Source organism: Saimiri boliviensis, chromosome 11 (genome assembly GCF_048565385.1).
Source record: "Saimiri boliviensis isolate mSaiBol1 chromosome 11, mSaiBol1.pri, whole genome shotgun sequence".
NCBI lineage: Eukaryota > Metazoa > Chordata > Mammalia > Primates > Cebidae > Saimiri > Saimiri boliviensis.
The window spans coordinates 26,747,125-26,770,814 of record NC_133459.1 but is presented as its reverse complement, the minus strand read 5'-3'; the positions used below and the strand labels follow the sequence as shown (position 1 = coordinate 26,770,814).

Sequence of the window (23,690 nt, the reverse complement as noted above, 5' to 3'; positions counted from 1 at the left end):
TCGGATTACAGGCATGTGCCACCATGCCCAGCTACTTTTTTTTTTTTTTTTTTTTTTTTTTGAGACGGAGTTTCGCTCTTGTTACCCAGGCTGGAGTGCAATGGCGCGATCTCGGCTCACCGCAACCTCCGCCTCCTGGGTTCAGGCAATTCTCCTGCCTCAGCCTCCTGAGTAGCTGGGATTACAGGCACACGCCACCATGCCCAGCTAATGTTTTGTATTTTTAGTAGAGACGGTGTTTCACCGTGTTGACCAGGATGGTCTCGATCTCTCAACCTCGTGATCCACCCGCCTCGGCCTCCCAAAGTGCTGGGATTACAGGCTTGAGTCACCGCGCCCAGCTTCTTTTTTCTATTTTTAGTAGGGATGGGGTTTCACCATATTGACCAGGATGGTCTCAATCTCTTGACCTCGTGATCCACCTGCCTCGGCCTCCCAAAGTGCTGGGATTACAGGCTTGAGCCACTGCGCCCGGCTCAGGAGGGTTTTAATTAGTAACTGTTATAGAACACTGATCATACATTCACCATGTCTTTTTAAAATGGAAATGTATACATTAGAGGTCTTATTTTTATTATTTTATTTTATCTTTATATATTTATTTATTTCTGGAGACGGAGTCTCTTGCTCTGTTGCCCAGGCTGGAATGTAGTCATGCCATCTTGGCTCTCTGCAAGCTCTGTCTCCTGCAATTCTCGTGCCTCAGCCTCCTAAGTAGCTGGGACTACAGGCTCCTGCCACCACACCTGGATAATTTTTGTATGTTTTGTAGAGATGAGGTTTTGCCATATTGCCCAGGCTGATCTTGAACTCCTGACCTCAGGTGATCCGCCTTCCAAAGTGCTGTGGTTACAGGTGGGAGCCACCATGCCTGGCTTTTGGATTTTATTCTTAAATGAATGTAAGACCCTGGTGTGCCAGCAAGATACAGCCTCTGCTCTGGGGAGGAATTTGCTTGCTTTCTTGTAGCTCTGTTTAATTCTAAAATAGCTGCCATGTAACGATATTTTGGTAGATAATAGAATGCATATATGATGGTGGTCACATAAGCTTGTGCCATATTTTTACTGTATGTTTTCTATGTATTTATATGTTTAAATACACAATACTTGCCATTGTGTTACAATTTCATTCACTATTCAGTACAGTAACATGCTGTATAGGTTTGTAGCCTAGAAGCAATAGGTTGTACCATATAGCCTAGGTGTGTGTAAGTCCATTTTACAATGTTTGTACAATGATGAAACTACCTAATGAGGTATTTCTCAGAACATATTCTTATCCTTAAACTGTGTGTATATGTATGTAAATGTTTTAGGCATAGCTTTTCTGAGGCGATTGCATTGGTTACTCATGGGTTCCCTCTGGTGGAGTTGGTCGCTCAGTTTGCAGGGTTTCAGACCAGGAAAAGCGAAGTAAATAAGCAATTAAGCCTTTCATTCAACAAACATTTACTGTGTTACTACAATGTGCTAGGCTCCATTCTGGTGTGAAAAACATCCGTGAACAAATAAAACATTCATGGACTCATGGAGCATACATTCTGGTAGGGGGAGAGAGACATTAAGCCAAATTTACAAGCAACTTGCTGGATGGGAAAGTACAAAGATGGTGGTGTTCCAATTTTAAATGTAGTCTCAGGAACGATCTCATTGAGAAAGTGACATGTGAATAAAGATGTAAATGAGGTGAGAGGGTGAATGATGCAGGTATCAGGGGAAGAGCACTCCAGGCAGAGGGATTAAAGAGCACAAAGGCCCTGAGCCTACCTGCAGATTTGAGGAATGGCAAAGGCCAGTGAGCTTTAAGGGGAAGGATGACGGAAGGAGTAGGAGTTGAGGTAAGAGCAGAGCTGTACTGGAGGTGTCAAATCTTGAGGGTCGTATAGGCCAATGTAAGAATTTTGGTTTTTTGCTCTGAAATAGGAATGCATTGGAGGAGGGACATGATTTGATTGGGGTTTTAACAGGAGCCTATTGCTACTGTATTACTAGATTGTGGAAGCCAGGCGTGGTGGCTGATTCCTGTAATCCCAGCACTTTGAGGCAGGTGGATCACTTGAGGCCAGTAGTTCAAGACAAGCCTGGCCAACATGGCGAAACCCTGTCTCTACTAAAAATACAAAAATTACCCATGTGTGGTGGCGGGCCCCTGTAATCCCAGCTATTTGGGAGGCTCAGGCAGGAGAACCCAGGTGGAGCTGAGATCAGGCCACTGCACTCCAGCCTGGGCAACAGAGGGAGGTGTCGTCTCAAAAAAAAAAAAAAAAAAAAAAAAAAAAAAAATATATATATATATATATATATATATATATATGTGGGAAGGCAAGGGTATACATAGGGTACTCACAGTCACTGACCAACTATGGCTTATACCATCAGAGGCAGTAAATGGTTAGATTCTGGACAGATTTTGAAGGCAGATCTTGCAGAACTTGCTCATGGAGTAGATGTGGGATGTGAGAGAGGAGTTAAGAATCTTAGTAAATGATGTTGCTTAGTACATTGTCATTAGAAAAGGTGTTCAAAAGTCAAAAAATGTAGAAAAAACAGTGGTTTTTTTCCTGTATTTTATTTGTGGTATTTGTGAGCTAATGAAAAATGTTTTTAATTTTTCTCATTATAAAAGGTTCACTTTTATATCTAATATTGTATTTGCAATTTTGGATTTTTTTTTTTTTTTTTTTTTAGACAAGAGTCTCACTCTGTTGCCCAGGCTGGAGTGCAGTGGCACAATCGTAACTCATAGCAGCCTCGACATCCTGGGCTCAGTCAGGGACGTGGCACCACAACTAATTGTTGTTGTTGTTGTTTTGCTTTGTTTGTTTTGTAGAGACAGGGTCTAACTTTGTTGCCCAGGGTGATCTCCAACTCCTGGGCTCAAGCAACCCCTCCTTCCCCTCCCAAAGTGCTAGGATTTCACACAGGAGCCGCTGCGCCCGGCTTTATTTTAAAGAGGGTCCCCAAGTTAAATAAACGTCGTCTCCGCAAAGTGTTAATTCAACCTTGCTTCTAGCCCATACTTGGCTTGTGATTTAAAATTAACGAAGCATTTAATAATTTTGTTTCTGAAAACAATATGCACGAAGTGAAGTTCATTTCAAGCTTAATATAATATTAAGAATAAACTAAATTTGGGGATAAAAAGATCACCTTGGGGGCAGGCGCGATGGCTGATGCCTGCAAATCCCAGCACTTTGGGAGGCCGAGGCGGGCGGATGAACTGAGCTCCGGAGTTCGAGACCAGCCGGGGCAACATGGCGAAACTCTGTCTCTAGCAAAAAATACAAAAATTAGCCGGGCGTGGTGGTGTGCGCCTGTAATCGTAGCTACTACGGAGGCTGAGGTGAGAGGATCACTTGAACCCGGGAGGCGGAAGTTGCAGTGAGCCGAGATCCCGCCTGGGCGACAGAGCGAGACTCTGTCAAAAGAAAGAAAGAAAGAAAAAAAGATCACCTTGGGCTAGCGTACCAAATGTGTTCCAAAACTTCCCTCTCATTCTTCTTCCCACAATTTTTGTAAATCTACCAAATGCATCCAGCATTTCTCCTCGTGTTCCTTTTAGCGACGCAGGGATTACGCGCATTTTTTAAAGACTTCCTTAAAAGTGAGGGCTGTAGCACCGTCACGACTGCCCGGGGCTCACCCAGGTGCCGCCTGCACAAGGCGGAGGCGCCGAGCGGGGCGTGACCATGGGCGGGGCTCGCCGGGCCGGCGCAGTGGGCGGTGTCTAGGAGCTTCCCCGCCCGGTCAGGCTCCACACATGCGCCCCGAGGTTTCTAGTGGAACGAGGTGTGGATAGTGAGGTGACTCTGGCCGCTTACTTCCGGTTCCTAGGGATGCGCATCCGGGTCACGCTAACGCCGCGGTTTCCTCCGCTCGCTTGGTTCTACTGTGGGTCTGGACTGGTCTCCATGTCCTGCTGTGGGGCTTTTGCAGCCTTTGGGTGAGTCTCGGCTGCCGACAGGGTCTGAGCGCAGCTGGTCGCGTACAGCCTGAAGGGGGATGGATCTAGAGTTCTGCCTCGGTCCTTGTGGGTGGGGGGTCTCTTCGCCTGTCCCTTGTCCCTGCAGTGCTTCACTCACCTCAGCCCTTTCCTTCACGTTGGCCTCGCGTTATTCGCCTCAGCTTAACCTTCTCGCCTCCGTGCATCTCTCGCCGCGCTGTTTTTCCTCAGCCTCATCAGCCCTTTTCCAGCCTCGGTTTCTTGCCTTTCGCCTCAGCACCTCTCTCAGCCAGTGCCTCTCCGTTTTTCTCCTCCTCCCTCCTTTCAGCATCTCTGTTCCCTTACCCATGACCTGGGATCTCAGCGTTCTTTGATCCAGTGAGATTGCCCACCTTATTGTGTTCACTCTTCACCACTGAGCAACGGAGCCCTTTCTGGGGTCCTAGGTTCTTGTCCCCCAACTTTCTTCACCTTTGACCCTTCCTCCTGGGACGAGTAGGTGACAGTGCTTCGCCTGGGATTCTCCTGCGTGACTTTAGCTAGAGGAGGGCTTTGCCAAAGCCCGGATATGGGAAGACTTCCCCAGCCTTGGGGGGAAGTTTCGCCTTAAGGTGCTGGATCAAACTGAACTCTGGTAGCTTCCATAGTTAGAGTACAACAAAGGCGTTCCTAGTTCTTCGCTGGATCTCAGTCGTGGGGCTTTCACAAGAGCAGCGAACAGGTGGCAGGCACACGGTACAGCCAGCGGTTGGGCTGTTGTGATGTTTCTTGTTAATTGAGAGGTCATGAAGACGTTCTGTCAGTTTTGTGTTCCCATGAGAATGGAGGTGCACAGCGGAGGCAAAAATGCAAATGTTCTGGGACTTCAGCTCTGTTTTCTGCATGGACTTTTCTTATAGGACACTTGTGATGATAGAGGACAGAATTTGTGGGGAGATCATTAGCCCCGATTTATTAATTTAGTCCGTTGTTACCGAAAAGTGTTCTGCTGAAGAATTCACTATAGTAATTTCAAAGTAATCTTCTTCAAACTCAGTATGCACATATGCATTGTTTTTTTCATTTTTACTGTGTTAAAATTTCTATTTGGCTTCCTCTTCCTTCATTAGCCAGACATTACAATACATTACTTAGAATGTTTTCTGACTTTTGCGTGTGTGTGTGTGTGTGTGTGTGCTTTTACCACTTCCACTATTGTTGTAAAACTATCATTTTCTCATTTTGAGACTTATGGCATCTTTTTAAAATTTCCCTGGAGGTTTAAAGTCATTTATAACATGAAGGAATTGCATTTCATAGTGGTTAGTACCCCTTGCCCAAATTTTGTGATCTAGAGTATGGGCTTGGATAGTCTTTATTTTTTTCCGATGTTCACGGTGTGTATCTAGCACTTGATTGCAGAGGTTTTTGTGTGATCAGCTTCTGTAATCTATAAATTGCACTTTAAAATGTAGTGCTTAAGTATGAACTTAAATACAACTTTAAGCACCTGCTTATCTTTTGGCTAATTAGCTATAGAAAAATTTCCCTCATTATATGATACATATACATATACAAGTGTATAGACCTTGGCTTATTTCAAAATTAGGCTCTCTTCAGCTGTTTTTAACAAAGGACTTTGGAGTTTGGCCATGTTAGTCATAGAAGCCACATGGAAGGACCCTTCTGATTGGCTTTCAGGACTCATCTAACTGCTAAGCGAAGCCCCTTTGAAAATTTCTTATATGTACCTCCTCCCCACCATCTATCTCTAGCTTCTGTCCAACATCGCCTTATTGTTTTCCAGCCTTCAAAACTAACCAAGACCCAGCTTCCTTACCTTCAGGTTACTCCAGCTGCTTCCTTACCTTCAGGTTTGTGGACTTCATTTAAGCCATGGGAATGCCAGCTTAATTAATGCAGATTAATATAAGAACATTAAGCCCCAAAAATGATGGGAAATCACTCTGTCTTCAAAACAATAGAAAATGATAGTCTAGTTTTAAAGACTATGTACCATTGTCACTAGTAAGAAGTGGCACTTTTCTTTACAAAACATACAGAAATTAGGGTTTAGGTCTGGCATGGTGACTCACACCTATAATCCCCAGCACTTTGGAAGGCCAAGGTGGGGGGATTGGCCAGGAGTTCAAGACCAGCCTGGGCAGCATAGTGAGACAAAATTAGCCTGGTGTAGTGGTGTGTTCCTGTAGTCCCAACTACTCAGGAGGTTGAGGCTAGAGGATCACTTGAGCCAAGATTTTGAATGAGCTGTGATAACATCACTGCACTTCACAGAGCAACAGAGTGAGACCCTGTCTCTTAAAAAAAAAAAAAAAAAAAAAAAAAGAAATTACAACTTAAAAGTTAATCTTTTTTCCAAGGTCATTTTTTTAAAATCAAGAAGTCCTGCACATGCTCTCAGAGTAGTGGGTGTTAATTCCATTAAAGCTTTAGGCTGGAAAGCACAATAGAGGATTTAGTGGGTAATTTCAGTATATTCATGTCATATATGAATGACACTATTAGGATAAGAAATCTATGACACAGATTTTAAAATCCAAAGCTGAAGTCATTTTTTGCCTTTGAAGAGGGACTAGAGAAATAAACTTTTGTGCAGAAGTAGAAGTTGAAAAGTTTTAGGAGTCTTTCTCTTTTTTTCTTCTAAAATGACTTTGGCCTATATATTCTGCACTGAAACCATTAAATGAAAGGAGCATCCTGTGTTGTCATTGCAGCAGTTGTGTTCATGCTGTTGATCCTCAAGCCTGACCCTCCACCTAGCTGCCAATCAACCAACCAAACAAAGAACAACAACAGAACACCAAAAATAAGGACAGCTTAGTGTGTGTGTGTGTTTTGTAGCTCAGGGAAAAATAATTACTGTTGGTTTTCTATAGACATTTCAACTTTAGTTTGTAACCCTGAGGGCTCAACTTAAAATACATTTCTTTCCACAGAAACTGGATAAAAATAAAATAAAATAAATAAATAAAAATAAAATACATTTCTGCATATCAGTTTTATGCTTACTAACTTTTCTTATTTTGGTTTGATTATTTTTGCTTATTTTTTTGTCATTTTATTTGCTACTGTACTTTGTCATACTTTTTTTCCCCCCGATACTTGAATCCTATGCTGTTTTAAAGGAGATGTAGTTTTGTTTGTTTGTTTTTCTTTTTTCTTTTTTTTTGTTTTTTCAAAACTAAAAAAAACCCTTGCTCTGTTGGCCAGACTATAGTACAGTGGCGTGATCTTGGCCCACTGCAGCCTCGACCTCCTGGGTGAAGCCATCCTCCCACAGCCTCCAGAGTAGCTGGGACTGCAGGTGATGCCACCACCCCTGGCAAATTTTTAAATTTTCTTGTAGAGGCAGGGTTTCACCACATTACCCAGGCTGATCTCAAACTTCTGGACTCAAGCAAGCAATCTGCCTGCCTCTGCCTCTCAAAAGGCATGAGCCACCACCCACAGGCAGAGGATGTAGTTTTGAAAATTTAAGAAACAAAGTATACCTCCAACAAGTCCTTGCCACTTGTACCTCATAGCGTTATGGTTTCTGTGCTTTGCTTAGGCTGCTTCATGACTTCGTTTTTTTGTTTTGATTGTAAATAAAAGTCTCATGGAACTTCTTTTTAGGTAGTAGTTTTTTCAAAAGATATTTCTGTTATGCATATAACAGGATACTTTAGCTCATGTATAATTTAAATGGAGAGGGAATAGTTCAAAATAGAAATGTGTATTTTAACATATTAGGAATAGTTAATTCTTCCCATATATTCATCTACTTGGTTTATACCAAAAGGTTGAATTTTACCTTGACAGTAAAGTGGAAAATAGGTGGACTTCCTGTTTTCTAGTTAACTAAAAATACAAGGGAGTATTCTTTTTTTTTTTTTTTTTTTTTTAGACAAGAGTGAGACTCTGTCTCCCAGGATGGAGTGCAATGGCTCAATCTTGGCTCACTGCAACCTCTGCCTCCTGGGTTCAAGCGATTCTTTTGCCTCAGCCTCCCGAGTAGCTTGGACTACAGGCATGTGCCACCATGTCCAGCTAATTTTTGTATTTTCAGTAGAGACGGGTTTTCACCATGTTGGCCAGGATGGTCTTGATCTCTTGACCTTACGATCCACCTGCCTCGGCCTGCCAAAGTCCTGGGATTACAGGCATGACCCACGGCACTCGGCCAAGTGCATGTTCTTTTACAAACTGTATGGCTTAAGCTCTAAACTACTCTATTGATACTGGTATCCTTTACTGACAGAGAACATAGCAAATAATGGAACCTATCATCGTCCTTGATATTTTTATTTAGTTCCATCCACCTAAGTCCTAGGGCAGCTAATTATTAGAAATAATTTAGCCATTTTCTCTGTTATTTACAGTATATTTTAAAACAGCCATTTAAAATATGGGCGTCCTAAAATTTGTCTTTACTGTTTTCTCATTTAAGTATGCAATATTATTTTGAATCAGAAAAGGAATGTCTATTTTAAATAGTACCGACATACTGTAAGTAAGTTAACAGATGAGCCCAAGGCAGTCAGTGCTTAATATCTTGAAGATCTTACTACAGATTGTGTCGGATGCACTTTAACTTACTAGCTTGGTTAATGTTTGTAGCAGTTAGATGGTTTTCATTTTCTTCTGTAGAAAATAATTAGCAATACTCTTTGTAATACATTTATTTCAGCAAATATTGTTTAGGCATCTACTGTGTACAGTTAAAGTAATACCTATTTATGCTATTTATGTGATTAGGTAATTTTGTATCAGGCTGATATTTACACTTAAATTCTGAATTTGATCTTATTTGTACATTTCTGAATTAAACGTAAGACAACATAATTAGAATTAAACTTAACTAACATAAAATAATATTCTTTCATTATAGATTCAATAAAATAATTTTCACTTGGGAAACTTTTTCACAACTAAACCGTGAAAATCTGTAGTGGTAAAACAGTAAATATAAAAGTTAACTTTACATAGCACTTACTATGTACCAGGAGCTATTCTAAGGAGTGTACGTGTATTAATTCTTTAATTTTTGCAACCCTATGAAATAAGGGTACTATTATTATTCTCTCCATTTTACATATAAGGAAATCAAGGTACAGAAGCTAGGTAACTTGCCCAAAGTAAAACAACTAATTATCAAAGAGCTGGATTCGAACTTAGTCTTTCTGGCTCCCGAGTTAATCTTTTTTGTACAGGGGTCTACTACTTTAGTGATTTCTTTCTTTATAGGTTGAGGTTAAAAATCTAGTTTCTCAAGAATACTGTGTTTGGTTAGGAACCTTAGAGGAGGGTTTTACTTGGCCTTTTTACTAATGCTGGCCTAAGGCAGATTTCAAACCCTTTACTATCAATGTTTCTCAGATGACAAAACCATATATTAAGAAAGCAAAACAGGATCAGATTCCTCCACGGTTAGAAAAATTATCTTATGAAAGTTAATTACTTTGGCATTATTTGGAGATAAGTCACTATTTTTAATAAAATGGCCCCTCCAACTTAATTTTTTTATCTTCAGAGTGTTAAACTTAGATAATAGTCTTAAAAATCTTAAATCTTAATATTCCCATATGAATTTAACAACTTTGAAATATAAAACAGAAGACTAACACTGAAATGTCCGAATCACCACTGGTCTCATTTCCAAATTTGAAAATTTGTGTGAAATTAAGTATATTCCTCTCTTTAGGACTGTCGTGTTTAGAGAAGTATTTTTAAATTAGTGATTTTATTTTTAGATAACTATTCTAAATAATATTCTAAATAACTATTATTTGCATCTCTTCATTTAGAATTACTTTCTAAATGAAGAGATGTAAATAATAGTTATTTAGAATATTATTAATCAGATTAAGATGATTCTTTTGTGCCTTTATTATGCCCAAATAAAATTTTAATCAGCTATCTGAGGGTAGGAGATTATTTTATATAAGTTGAGGTGCACCTTAATGCAGGAGTCTTCTTGTACTCAGATAATGATATTATTTTTCTGAATATTTTAAAAACAGTTGCAAATCATAGAATCTGGTTCACAGAAAAGGTTTAATTATTTCTAGTAAGAAGTGACATATGATTAGGAATGATAATTTTAATTCTCGTATGTTAACTTTTCTTATTAATTGAGACATTAAGTATACTGTTTTTTATAGTAGCTTTTGTCTTTTTCTGCTTGGTGGGAAAAAGTATTGTTATGGAGCTGAACAGAGTAACCTTTGCTATGATGATAATACTTGTTGGTATTTAGAATGTTCTTTACTTTTAAACATTTAATTTTTGATTCAAAGCAGTTCTCTTTTATATGTGGGTCTGATTGATAATCAGTGTATTTAAAAATTTGATAGTTTTCTTTCACCTGAAATTTAATATTGTAGCAATTACTGAATTTAGGAATATTGGCAGGTACTTGCTATCAGTGCCATTACTGTGGGAATGTATTAGAATGATTAGCTCTCAGGTGGAATTGAATTTTATTCTTTGGTTTCCATAGTACTTGAAAATGATTTAGGTCACCTTCACCTGTTGTGCCCCTCTGCCTTTTCAAAATAAGAGGAACATTTAATTTAGCACAATGATGGTAGTTTTTTTCCTAGTAGATTGATGATATGAATATCATACTCTCACTCTCTTTACCAAAAGAATAATCTAATATATACATGTAGGAATTTGGGCAAATATTTCAGACTTTAGAGAACATTATAGGATAAAAAAATGGTACCTGTCTTATAAAAATCAGTGTTTTATTATATCACTGATTTTTTTTATCTTTTAAATTTAAAGATGGCAAATTTAGGAAACATCTGTGATAATTTAAAATCAAGAAGAAGTTTTGAAATCTGCTTTTTCTTTTCACCACTTGTTCCTCTGCTATAGGTTAAGAAGCAATAATTAGGTGACACTAATGAATAATGTTCTTGAGAGTGAGAACTAGAGCTTTGCAAAGAGATTAGGCCATCTCTCATATTTAGTGGGGCATTTAATAGCTAGGTAAATGAAAATTTTTGCTTTATTTCATTTCTATGTATTTTCTGTTGGTATATATTTATTTATTTCAGGTACCTTACATTCTGTGCAATAAATTTTTTTTGGAAATAACTCAGTGGTTTCTTGATCTTTTTTGTTCTCTTTCAGAGGCTTGCTTATATAAAACTACAGTTTAAGGAACCATCAAACTCTAAGTATTGTTTCCTATGTAGTATGAAGTGGTTATTTTCTTCCTTTATCGACTAGCCAGTTTTTTCTTCCTGGTAAAGTGGCTTTCAAACTTTTCTGGTCATGACCCCACTATAAAATACATTTACATTGTTATCCAGTACTCAGACACATATATGTGCATACTGATATTTGAAATTTAAAGAGAAGTTTCATGAAACAATATATTTGCTACTGGTGATGCATTGTAATATTAATATTTTCTATTCTATTTTCTTTGTTTGTTTTTTGAGATAGGATTTCACCCTGTATCACCTGGGCTGGAGTGTAGTGACACTATCACAGCTTACTGCAGCTTGACCTCCTGGGGTCAGGTGATCCTCTCGTCTCCTAAGAGCTGGGACTACAGGTGTGTGCCACCATGCCTCACTAATTTTTTTTGTGTGTGTATTTTTTATAGACAGAGTTTCACCATATTGCCCAGGCTGGTCTTGAACTCCCAGGCTCAGGTGATCCTCCTGCCTCAGCCTCCCAAAGTGCTAGAATTACAGGTGTGAGCCACTGCTCCTGGCCTCTATTTTGTTTTATTGTTTTTCATTTACAATTTTTTTTTTTTTGGTCTTTTTTTCCCCCTTTTTGTGGAGAGTGGGGTCTTGCTGTATTGCCCAAGCAGGTCTCAAACTCCTGGGCTCAAACTGTCCTCTTGCCTCTGCCTCCCTAAAAGCTGGGACTGTAGGCGTGAGCCACCATGCTTGGCTGTTTTTCATTTAAAGCAAACTGCTGGTCTCCATTCACTAAGTTGATATGGTAACCTGAAATTTTTTTTTTTTGTAATTGAAGATATTTAGGTTTGGGGCCAAGTGTGGTGGCTCATGCCTGTAATCCCAGCACTTTGGGAGGGTGAGGTGGGAGGATCACATAAGCCCAGCAATTCAAGACCAGCCTGGGCAACATAATAAGACCCTGTCTCTACTGAGAAAAAGGAAAAAAACAAAAAGAAAATGTTTAGGTTTGCTAGTTTTTTTTCTTTGCAATGTACCCAGATTCTGTAAAGCTTTTTACCTAAATAGCTATAGAACAATAATTGAGAGAGGAAGGTCCTATTGCCCTGATTATCATTACTGTCATCTCTGTTCTTTATCATGTCTAGGCACATTATTTTAAACTTATTTTGAAATCATGAGGTTGAAAATGCTCGGTTATATGGTGAGCTTCTATCCTTTGCTAGTTTCCATCTAACAGCCAGAAATTTAGGTCCATTCAGTTGCTTTTCACAAACCTGTCTTCTGTTCTTGGCAGCTAGTCAAAAGGTTACAAAGCTGCTTTATTCTGCTTTCTTCTGGCCCCAGACCAGTCTTTGTAAACCAAAAAAAAGGGACTGAGGAATGAAGCAGTTTGCTCATGTGTATATGATCAGGTGAAATAACACGATTGAAGAGTCATTAGGGTTTGTGATAGTGGATTACACATAGGTATTGTCCCAGTTCATTTCCTGTAATCACAAAGGGGGAAAGGTGGTAGAAATGTCAACAGTTCCTTGCCTATCCTAGCCGTTAGAATGAAACAGGGTCAGCAGGCATACTCTACTATTTTTACCACTACCCCCTCTTAACACTTAGTGAGTGCTTACTATGTGCCAGGCACTATTTAAAGCACTTCATTTGTGTTAACTCATATTCATACTTGGGAGGCCTGGAGGAAAAATGAAAATGAGAAAGGATAAAGAAGAAAAGCCGTCTTCTTGTATGTTCTCATTACTTGGCTTAAGGATTCTAGCTATTGGTGACTATAGTATGGCATATCATACATTTTAAGCTCGGACAGCTTTTAAACATCACTGTCTGCATTGTTCCATTATGAGACACATAGCTGTGGTTTGAGAACTCAAGCTTGGAAGCTAGCCTGCTTGGGCTTGAATACCAGGTTGGTGACTTACTATGTATATAGCGTTGGTCAAGTTACTCTCTGTGCCTTAGGTTTCTCATCTGTAAAATGGTGATAATAACAAATAGCTCCTATTTTATAGACTTATTGAAATAATTAAAATAGTTAATATATATTATTAGCTGGGCATGGCAACACACGCCTGTAATCCCAGTTATTCAGAAGGCTGAGGCATGAGAATCGCTGGAAGCTGGGAGGCAGAGATTGCAGTGAGCTGAGATCATGCCACTGCACTCCAGCCTGGGCAACAGAGCGAGACTCTGTCTTAATTAAAAAGAAGAAGAAAAAGAAAATAATTAATGTATTAAAAGTACTTAGAACAGTGCCTGACCCATAAGAAGCATTCCATAAATGTTTGCTATTAATAGTATCAACTCACAGTTGGATCTCCTGAGACTGTTTGTGATTGTGTGATGAGCTCTGTATATTTGCTAACAGGACATGATTGACATTTAATGTTACATTGCTCAGGAGCTTGAAAATATCTTGTCTTGAGGACTTGTTTGGAAAGTTCTTGTTTAGTGTGTTGGATTTAAAACTAAAGATTATCTCCAGGAAAGTCTTACTCATTCTGGGTGTAAAAAAGAAAAAAAAAAAACAAAAAAACTAAAGATTATCAAAGCTACAGGCCCAACTGATTTAATCTCTCATAGGAACCACTTGTTATTTGGGCCTTAATCTTAATAGTTTTAATGGTTTGCTATTTGGGAAAACTAAGAGGAGCTAGTTAGTGAATTGACTTTCTCTCAAGACCAGATTTCTTTCCTTTTTATCTGAGGCATAAGATATTTATTTATTTTATTTTTCTTTAACAAACATTTATATTATCCCTCTCTGATGGATTTTTGAAGTAGTATGTAAATTTGGAGAAATAAAACATTAATTTAAAACATTAACCTAGATGTTTCAGTTCTTGTGACAGCTAAAGACATAGATTTCAAAAGACTTAGTTCTGTTAGTATAGTGTATAGTCAGGGTTACCCAAACACTGGCAAGCTGTTTGATATATAGGATTGATGTGTAGATGATATATATATAGATCTATAGAATGTTAGAGAATTGATGAAATAGGGTACAACTTTGTCTGTATAGCTGGGAGCAGCACATTTATGGAATATTCATGTTGTGACTCTCTTAGAAATGTTAACTGCACAGATTAAAAAGGATGAAGATAAAGTTTTAGAGTCTGAGTTCTTTGGAGTCTGGATCCTCAAACTTTTTAAAATTTCTTTTATCATATTCTTACTCTTTTTGATTTCTTTTTTTTTTTTATGTCACATGTTAACACCCACTACAAACAGAAAAATTCTTATGCTTTCTGACAAGTTACTAAAACTGGAGAGAGATCTAAGGAGTGTTGGAAGGAATATAGTAGAGCTGTTGTATTGTTATTAAGCTCACCTTGACATAGCTAATTCAGATTAACAACTTCTTGATACTTGTTATTATGGTTTTGAAATTTTTCCTGTGAAACACATCTTCCTGTTTCATTAGGAGCTTTTGGGGGGAAAAGTTTATGTTAATTTTTATTAAAGATTATTTTGTAGACATCTTCAAAGGATGATTTTTGTCAAGAAGTAATATTAGAAATTATAAAAACAATTCTTAGAGAGTCTATTTCTTTTTCTTTTTTTTTTTTCTTAAGATGGAGTCTTGCTTTGTTGCCCAGTCTAGAGTGCAGTGGTGTGATCTTGGCTTACTGCAACCTCTGCCTGGGACTATGGGCGCTTGCCACCAGTCCCAGCTAATTTTTGTATTTTTAGTAGAGATGGGGTTTCACCATGTTGGCCAGGCTGGTCTTGAACCTGACCTCAGGTGATCCACCTGCCTTGGCCTACCAAAGTGCTGGGATTACAGGCATGAACCACTGCCCAGCCGAGAGTCTATTTCTAATAAAGTATTTCTTCTATTAAGAATTTAGTAGAGCCTAAATATATGTATATATTTTAAAAAGCAACTTTCTCAGTAAGTTCTGATAGTGTTTTGTTAAGTGTAAAGTTACTATAAATATTCCTGCAGCTGATAATACTGTGATATGTTAGTCTTGCCTCCAGAACAAAGTAGCCAGAAGAATTCATCAACTTTACTGGAGTCAGTTGGCTGCACTACGTATTTGTGGAAGGTGTTGACCAATATGGTAATGGCTTTTATCTGTCTACAGTAAGTCCCATCAGGGAGGTATAGGTGGCTACAGTTTTTCTGGTTGCAGAAATGTGAATTGCGCTGTGCCTAAGTTGTGAGAGCTGAAAGGCTCTCTTAGGATAACACTAAAGGAAGCCTTAAGAGATGCTAGCTGAGTGTAGGTCTGCTGGGTATTTGTGTCTACTTCAGCAGTACTCTTGAATACAAAGGATTCTGAGTGGATATGTTAGTAAGTATGTTAGATATTTTTTTAAACCTATTAAATCAAGAAAGGTAAGTAAAATAAAAAGAAAGGTGGTTTTCAGCTGATGAGACTTTAATGGATTTCTGAAAGCTAGGAAACAGTGAGATCAAATTGATGGGAAAACTAGGAGAAGAAATCACAGCCAAAAGTATATGTAGAAGTTTCAGAAATGTAGCAGACTCCAGGTAAATAAATATGAAGAACTGATGGGTACCTGGAATAATTATCAGTTGCAGCAATCTGAGAGCATTTATTCTAGAGAAATGGCTGAATCTTGGCAAAAACAGCAAACTTTGTGGCATTTTAATTTGCCCTTTTCCCTCTAGCTTCTCACTACCCTTGAAAACCAACAGTGTCCAGTCATGGTGAAAACCAGCCACTGGAAGGGATAGATCAAGTTTGGAGTTTCTTCAAAGCTCCATTCCCAGAGTTGTCATTATTTTACCTAACTGGTGGTTCCTTGAAAAACCTCATTCACAAGACCATCTGTATTTGACCTGACTTGAAGCTCACTTAGTACAAACAGCCTTTCCCCCCTGGAGTGTTCATCAAAAACAATTAAAGGCAATTGTTGAACAACTTGGGTGCCCACCATCTTGAGTGACAGTGAATAGTAGTTAGATCAAATAATAGGCTAACCAAAAGCTTAAAAGGAAAAGCTGAGAAATGAGATGTTCATAAGGAAATTTACGAAGCTCTGGTATATTTCTGGGAATCTAGAAGGCTATGTGCATGTGTAGGGCTGTGTGCTGCATGCTTAGGAAAGAACTAAGAAGGTCCTAAGCTCTCAGTTCTGATTAATCTCTGGGCTCTGTGCAACCAAGAAGTAAAGGCTAAGGAAGAGTTATAAACTGCTTGGCTGAGTGTGAAAGGTATGCCCTAACACATGTAGAGAGCTTGTCAATACACACTGGGACTTATACTGGTTTTAGACATTAAGGACATCTCTGCCCAGTCATTAGCTGATCGCAAACTAACAGCAGAGACTTTTCTGACCACTTATGACAGATAATTAATATTTTAGATAATTAGTTCAGGAAAGTCACTAACAGAAACAACAATAAACGGTAAACAGTAATAACTGCAAATTACCTGGTAGGGAAATAATCTGATTTTCAGAGTTGTCACATTACATTATTTAAAATGTTGAGTTTTCAACAGTCTATTACAGAGCATACAAAAAATCATGTAAGTATAGTCCACACATAGGAGAGAAAGCAGTAAAATAGAAACTGCACCCTGAGGAAGCCCAAATGTTAGACTTTAATATTAGGCAAAGACTTTAAATTAGCCATTTAAAATATATTCAAAGGGCCTGGTATAGTGGCTTGCACTTACTGAGGAGGAAGAATTGCCAGGAGTTCAAGGCTGCAGTGAGTTATGATTGAGCCACTACACTCTAGCCTCGGTGACAGAGTGAGACTCCATCTCTTAAAAAAAAAAAAAAAAGTTCAAAGAACTAAAGAAAACCATATCTAAAGAACTAAAGTAAGGTTATGTGAACTATGTTAGTCTACTTGGTTTGCCCTAACAGAATACCATAGAATTAGTGGCTAAAATAACAAATACATTTTCTCACAGTTCTGGAGATTGAAAGTCTAAGATCTCTTTTAAATGAGTACTAACTTATATTTTAGGTATAATTGCTTCTGAATGATTGTGTGTTGTATAATTCTACCGCTAGTGTTTAAGATAGGGTAGAATTCTTCCACCATTTCGATGTAAATAGGGAAAGCGTATCTGAAGGTAGTCACATTTAGTACAAAAATAGGAATTTGCACAATTTGACCTATTTAAGTCATCTATGTAACAGAAAATGCTTCTGTTATGATGATAACAGGTAATATAGCCTACCTTTCAAATCTCTGTACTCATAAATAAACAGTTGATCCAACTGTTTTTATAATTTTATCTGCCAATGTTTCAGATCTTGTTACTCACAAATAAACTGTTTATTGTTTCAACTATGTTTATAATTTTGTTAGCTAACATTTCAGATCTTATAAAAAACCATGGTCTGTGTTTATAATTTTGTTTGTATTACAGTCATAGAGTTCGATTCAGCTTCATATATGATTTTCTCTAAAAATCTAAGTAGATCGTATTATAACTTTTGAGGTATAATTTACATACAGTAAATTCTTTTAAATGTACAGTTCAGTAAGTTTTACAGATGCATACAATTTTGTAACTAACACCACATCAAAATATAGAGGGCTGGGCATGGTGGCTCACACCTATAATCCTAGCACTTTGGGAGGCCAAGGCAGGTGAATCACTTGAGGTCAGGAGTTCAAGCCCAGCCTGGCTGACATAGCAAAACCCCATCTCTACTAAAAATACAAAAATTCGGCTGTGTATAGTGGCTCACACTTGTAATCCCAGCACTTTGGGAGGCTGAGACGGGTAGATCACTTGAAGTCAGGAGTTCAAGACCAGCATGGGCAACATGGTGAAACCCTTTCTCTACTAAAAATACAAAAAATTCATCAGGCATGGTAGCACATGCCTGTAATCCCAGCTACTTAGGAGCCTGAGATGAGAAGATTGCTTGACTCCGGGAGATGGAGGTTGCAGTGAGCCAAGATTGCGCCACTGCACTCCTGCCTGGGTGATGGAGGAAGAGTCCATCTCTAAAAATAAGTAAGTAAATAATACAAAAATTAGCTGGGTGTGGTGGCAAGTGGCTGTAGTCCCAGCTACTCAGGAGGCTGAGACAGGAGAATTGAGTAAACCCGGGAGGTGAAGGTTGCAGTGAGTGGAGATCATGCCACTGTACTCCAGCCTGGACGACAGAGTGAAACTCTGTCTCAAAAAAGAAAAAAAAAAAAAAGATACAGAATAGTTTCATGAATCCCAAAAAGGATCCCTTGTGCCTCTTTTTAGTCAACCTTTTTTCCCATCCCCAACACTGATAACCACTGATCTGTTTTCTGTCCTTGTAGTTATCTCATAAATGGAATTAAACATTATGTAGGCTTTTGAGTCAGGCTTCTTCTACTTAGCATAATGCATTTGAGTTTCATCCACATTGTTCTGTGATTTGCTGTACAGTATTCCATTATATGGGTATACTGCAGTTTATTCATATACCAGTTTGAAGGGCATTTGGGTTGTTTCTAGTCTTTGGCATATATATGAACAAGCTACTCTGCACATTTACATACAGATTTTTACGTGAACATAAGTTTTCTTTTCACTTAGGTGAAAAGAAACCTCAGAGTGGGATTGCAGGGTTGTATGGTAAGGGTATGTTTACCTTTATAAGGAACTGCCAAATTGTTTTCCGTGATTGGCTATACATTTTACATTCCCACCAGCAGTGTACAATTTCTAATTGTACATTGTTCTAGTTGTAGAGAGTTCTTGTTCCACGTCCTTGCCAGTATGTAGCCAGTTTTATTTGATTTGATTTGATTCTAGACATTCTGGTAAGTGTGTACTGGTATCTCATGTTTATGAGTATATATATATATTTAATTTTATTTTAGACATTCTAGTAAGTGTGTGCTGGTATCTCATATATATAAAATAATACAGAGAGCCCCGGGGGAAATTGTTTAAATTAAAGGTCTTTATCAAGAAATGATTAAGTTCCTACCTCCTGGGTTCAGGCAATTCTCCTGCCTCAGCCTCCTGAGTAGCTGGGATTAGAGGCACGCGCCACCATGCCCAGCTGAGTTTTTTGTATTTTTAGTAGAGACGGGGTTTCACCATGTTGACCAGGATGGTCTCGATCTCTTGACCTCATGATCCACCCGCCTCGGCCTCCCAAAGTGCTGGGATTACAGGCTTGAGCCACCGCGCCCGGCGAGAATTTCTTGAACCTAGGAGGTGAGATTGCATTGAGCCAAGATTGTGCCACTACACTCCAGCCTGGGCAAGATTGTGACACTGCACTCCACCCTGTCTCAAAAAAACAAAATCAAGGCCGGGCGCGGTGGCTCAAGCCTGTAATCCCAGCACTTTGGGAGGCCGAGGCGGGTGGATCACAAGGTCAAGAGATCGAGACCATCTTGGTCAACATGGTGAAACCCTGTCTCTACTAAAAATACAAAAAAAATAGCTGGGCATGGTGGTGCGTGCCTGTAATCCCAGCTACTTAGGAGGCTGAGGCAGGAGAATTGCCTGAACCCAGGAGGCGGAGGTTGCAGTGAGCCGAGATCGCGCCATTGCACTCCAGCCTGGGTAACAAGAGCGAAACTCCGTCCCAAAAAAAAAAAAAAAAAAAAAAAAATCAAACAAACAAAACCCAGTAAATCAAAGTCTGTACTTGTAAATTAAGGACTTACAGTTATAAAGAGAAGTCAATTTGTTTTTGTGAGTTTCTTTGCTAGCCTGTACAGGGAGTTAATAGGTAGCATAAAAAGAATGTCAGGGAGCTCTGAGTGTGAGTCTCCTCTGATTCAGAGGGCTGCCAGATTCAGCAGTAGCTCTTTGTTCAACTAAGCTCTTTATTCCTCTGAAGAAAAAAAGGGAATGTTAATTTAGGATTTTTAGGAGCTCCTTAAAGTGCCAGTCCATACATTGAAAAAGAAATTTTGAGTTTAAATTTAAAACATTAAAAAACTTTAAGAACATGATGTTATATCATAAGATCAAAGTAATGTAACAGAATAGAGATATTCTGAAATTAAAGGAATAAGTAGCCTAAGGTAATATTAAGAATGTAATTTTAAAAGGGGGGGGTCATATGCTCAATTCCACATAAAGGGGACGAAAAGCTTCAGACAAGGGAGTTCAGAGTTTTGGGTTCTAACACTGTTTCTGCTACTCATAGGTTCGTGAGGCAGTTAATGCCTTCTCTTTCATTTAATTTCCTCAACTTTAAGGATTATATTTAATGATCTGTAGTACTCGATATCCTTTGTAGCATCTTTTGTTATGTATTTTCTTGGATTTGCAAGAAAGAATCGTATGTGTCCATTTGTGAAACCAAATCAAAGTCTCTTCTAATAGCAAATTCTTTAGCTATTGGAAATTCATTGCTTTTGCTTAGAACCGTAAAATGAACCAATCCTGAGTTTATATACAGTGTCTAAACAACTCCTGAGGAAAGAGATGACACAGCAAAAAAATGAAATGAATCTTTCTGCTTATACTGTTGTCATAAACTTTAACATTTTTTTAGCTGTAAGGGAGGCTCACTGCAATTTAAATTGCTTTTCCCTCAAAGCTGATTTTTTTTTTCAATGGAAAAAGTTGGGGGCAAGAATGAAGAATTTGTGTCTAATTTTAACTTAATGTCTTGAACATTTTTATATAAGCATTTAAAATATGTATTTAAACATTTTATTATACCTTTAAAAATATGTTAACTTTGTATCTGCTTTTCTTATCAAATTACATGTAAGCTATTATTTAACATAAAAACATGTATCTTTTCACCTTTTAAATAAACTTGTATTGAAATAGGGTACAGCTGTGGCATAATTAAACTTATTCTTTACATGTTGGTTGTTTCTCATTTTCCTTTCTGTAGACAATAGACTTACACTATTTTTAAAAGTAGAGTTAGCCGTCCCCCGCCACCCCCGTATCTAATTCTTGAGTAAATACCTAAGAAAAATTATTCAGATTAGGCGGTGGCCAAGCTTATGACCTCATTTATACTTTATCCAGGAACAGTCTAAAGACACATGTGATTTTACAGCTGTGCCTGACTGAATATGTCTTTTCTTCTCATAGCCCAGATAACACTTGGTTTCGTTGTTTAGATTTTTTTTTTTGGTAGCTTAGTATGTATGAAGTCGTATCTTAAGAATATTAAAATTTATAGCCGGGCGCTATGGCTCATGCCAGTAATCCCAGCACTTTGGGAGGCTGAGGTGGGTGGATCACGAGGTTAAGAGATCGAGACCATCCTGGTCAACATGGTGAAACCCTGTCTCTACTAAAAATACAAAAAAATTAGCTGGGCATGGTGGTGCGTGCCTGTAATCCCAGCTACTCAGAAGGCTGAGGCAGGAGAATTGCCTGAACCCAGGAGGCGGAGGGTTGCGGTGAGCCGAGATCGCGCCATTGCACTCCAGACTGGGTAACAAGAGTGAAACTCGGTCTCAAAAAAAAAAAAAAAAAAAAAAAAAAAATTAAAATCTGTATTTTTTCGATTAGTCGTGAGACAGTCTTTTTTTTTCTCAAGTGCTGATTTAATCTCTATGGTTTGTTTGTTTGTTTGTTTGTTTGACAGACGAAGTCTCGCTCCACTGGGCACAGTCTTGGCTCACTCAACCTCCACCCCCCAAGTTCAAGCAATTCTCCTGACTCAGCCTCCTGAGTAGCTGTGACTACAGGCACATGTCACCATGCCTGGCTAGTTTTTTGTATTTTTAGTACAGATGGAGTTTCAGCGTGTTAGGATGGTCTTGATTTCCTGACCTCTATCTGCCCGCGTCAGCCTCCCAAAGTGCTGGGATTACAGGCATGAGCCACTGTGCCTGGCCTAAACTGCCTGTTTTTATCCTTTGGCAGGTTTATGAGTTAGTCATTGTATGCTCTCAATAACAGATTATCGTAAATGTTGAATTCATTTGGTTTCTGTTGTAAACATTAAGTTATTTATCATAATTCTTGAAGATGTTGTCTGAATTTGTATTATTTTAATCTTAGATTTGTTTCTTCATTGCATGATAGTTTATTTTACATAACTGGATTTGTCAAATTGTTGTTTATGCTTTCTTTGAATTGACCATAAACTTACCTGTTTTCTATAGTGAGATAAACTTACTTTTTGTTTTCTCCAAAGGTTTTTGAATGCTTAGTTTTAAAAATATATTTATAATTAGTTATATCGTATGATGATGTGGATATTTTTTCCGTATCGATATTCAGTTTTTCTGACAATATTTTCTAAATACTGATTTTTCTCCATTTCTTTTTTTTTTTTTTTTTTTTTTGAGACGGAGTTTCGCACTTGTTACCCAGGCTGGAGTGCAATGGTGCTATCTTGGCTCACCGCAACCTCTGCCTCCTGGGTTCAGGCAATTCTCCTGCCTCAGCCTCCTGAGTAGCTGGGACTACAGGCACGCGCCACCATGCCCAGCTAATTTTTTGTATTTTTAGTAGAGACGGGGTTTCACCATGTTGACGAGGATGGTCTTGATCTCTTGACCTCGTGATCCACCCGCCTCGGCCTCCCAAAGTGCTGGGATTACAGGCGTGAGCCACCGCGCCCGGCCTAGTTCGTGTTTTAAATACTTTATAGATTTGACACTTTTTGGCATTTTTATGTTAAAATATATGTAAAATAACATGAACTATTTTAACCATTTTTGAGTACAATAGTACCCCCTTTATCTGCAGTTTTGCTTTTGGTGATTTTAGTTACCTGCTATCAATCTTGGTCTGAAAATATTAAATTCAAAATGTCAGAAGCAAACAATTTATCAGTTTAAAATTGTGCACTGATCTGAGTAGTGTGATGAAATCTCTGTCCATTTTGCTCTTTCCTGCCTGGGTCATGAATTATCCCTTTATCCAACAAATTAATGTTGTGGACACTTCCCACCTGTTATTCACTTAGGAGCCAGATCACTTGTTGAGGTATCTGCAGTATTTGTATGTTTGAGTAACTCTTATTTTACTTAATAAAGGCCCCGAAGAGCAAGAGTAGTGTTGCTGGCAGTACAGATACGCCAAAGAGAAGTGCTTCCCTTAAGTGAAAAGGTAAAAGTTCTCAACTAAATAAAAAAAGAAAAAAAAGTCACATGCTGAGGTTGTTAAGATCTGTGGTAGAGCCAGGCACAGTGGCTCACATCTGTAATCCCAGCCCTTTGGGAGGCAGAGGTGGGTGGATCACGAGATCAAGAGATTGAGACCATTCTGGCCAACATGGTCAAACCCCATCTCTATTAAAAATACAAAACTTAGCTGGGTGTGGTGGTGCAGACCTGTAAGTAGTCCCAGCTACTCAGGAGGCTGAGGCAGGAGAATTGCTTGAACCTGGGAGGTGGAGGTTGCGGTGAGCCAAGATGGGGCCACTGCACTCCAGCCTGGCGACAGAGTGAGGCTCCGTCTCAAAAAAAAAAAAAAAGTGAGAGAGAAAGAAAAAAAGATCTCTGGTAAGAACTGATCTTCTGATCTTCTGTTCATGAACTTGTGAAGAAGGAAAAACAAATTCATGCTAGTTTGGCTGTCACTCTAGGTTATGCCCACACAATGCATGGAAACTGCTGAGTTAAAAATTATCATAGGTATATATGTATAGGAAAAAAGTCTATATAGGGGTCGGTTCAGGTGTCAACTGGGGGTCTTGGAGTGTATCCTGCCT

General features: G+C 38.7%; 1 protein-coding gene and 1 pseudogene across 6 annotated transcripts in view; one reads left to right on the top strand and one right to left on the bottom strand.

Moving 5' to 3' along the window:
• The window catches only part of LOC120366114 (glyceraldehyde-3-phosphate dehydrogenase pseudogene), a 448,321-nt pseudogene that overhangs the window by 150,050 nt on the left and 274,581 nt on the right, over positions 1–23,690 (bottom strand).
• Positions 3,811–23,690, top strand: part of EYA3 (EYA transcriptional coactivator and phosphatase 3) — a 112,611-nt gene continuing 92,731 nt past the window's right edge. Inside the window, exons 1-2 of one of the 6 annotated variants that reach the window (XM_074380351.1) lie at positions 3,811–3,945; positions 11,389–11,500. The gene's annotated coding sequence lies outside the window, so the exon portion shown is untranslated. The other 5 variants (XM_074380350.1, XM_074380356.1, XM_039473585.2 and 2 more) reach the window with 5 other exon arrangements.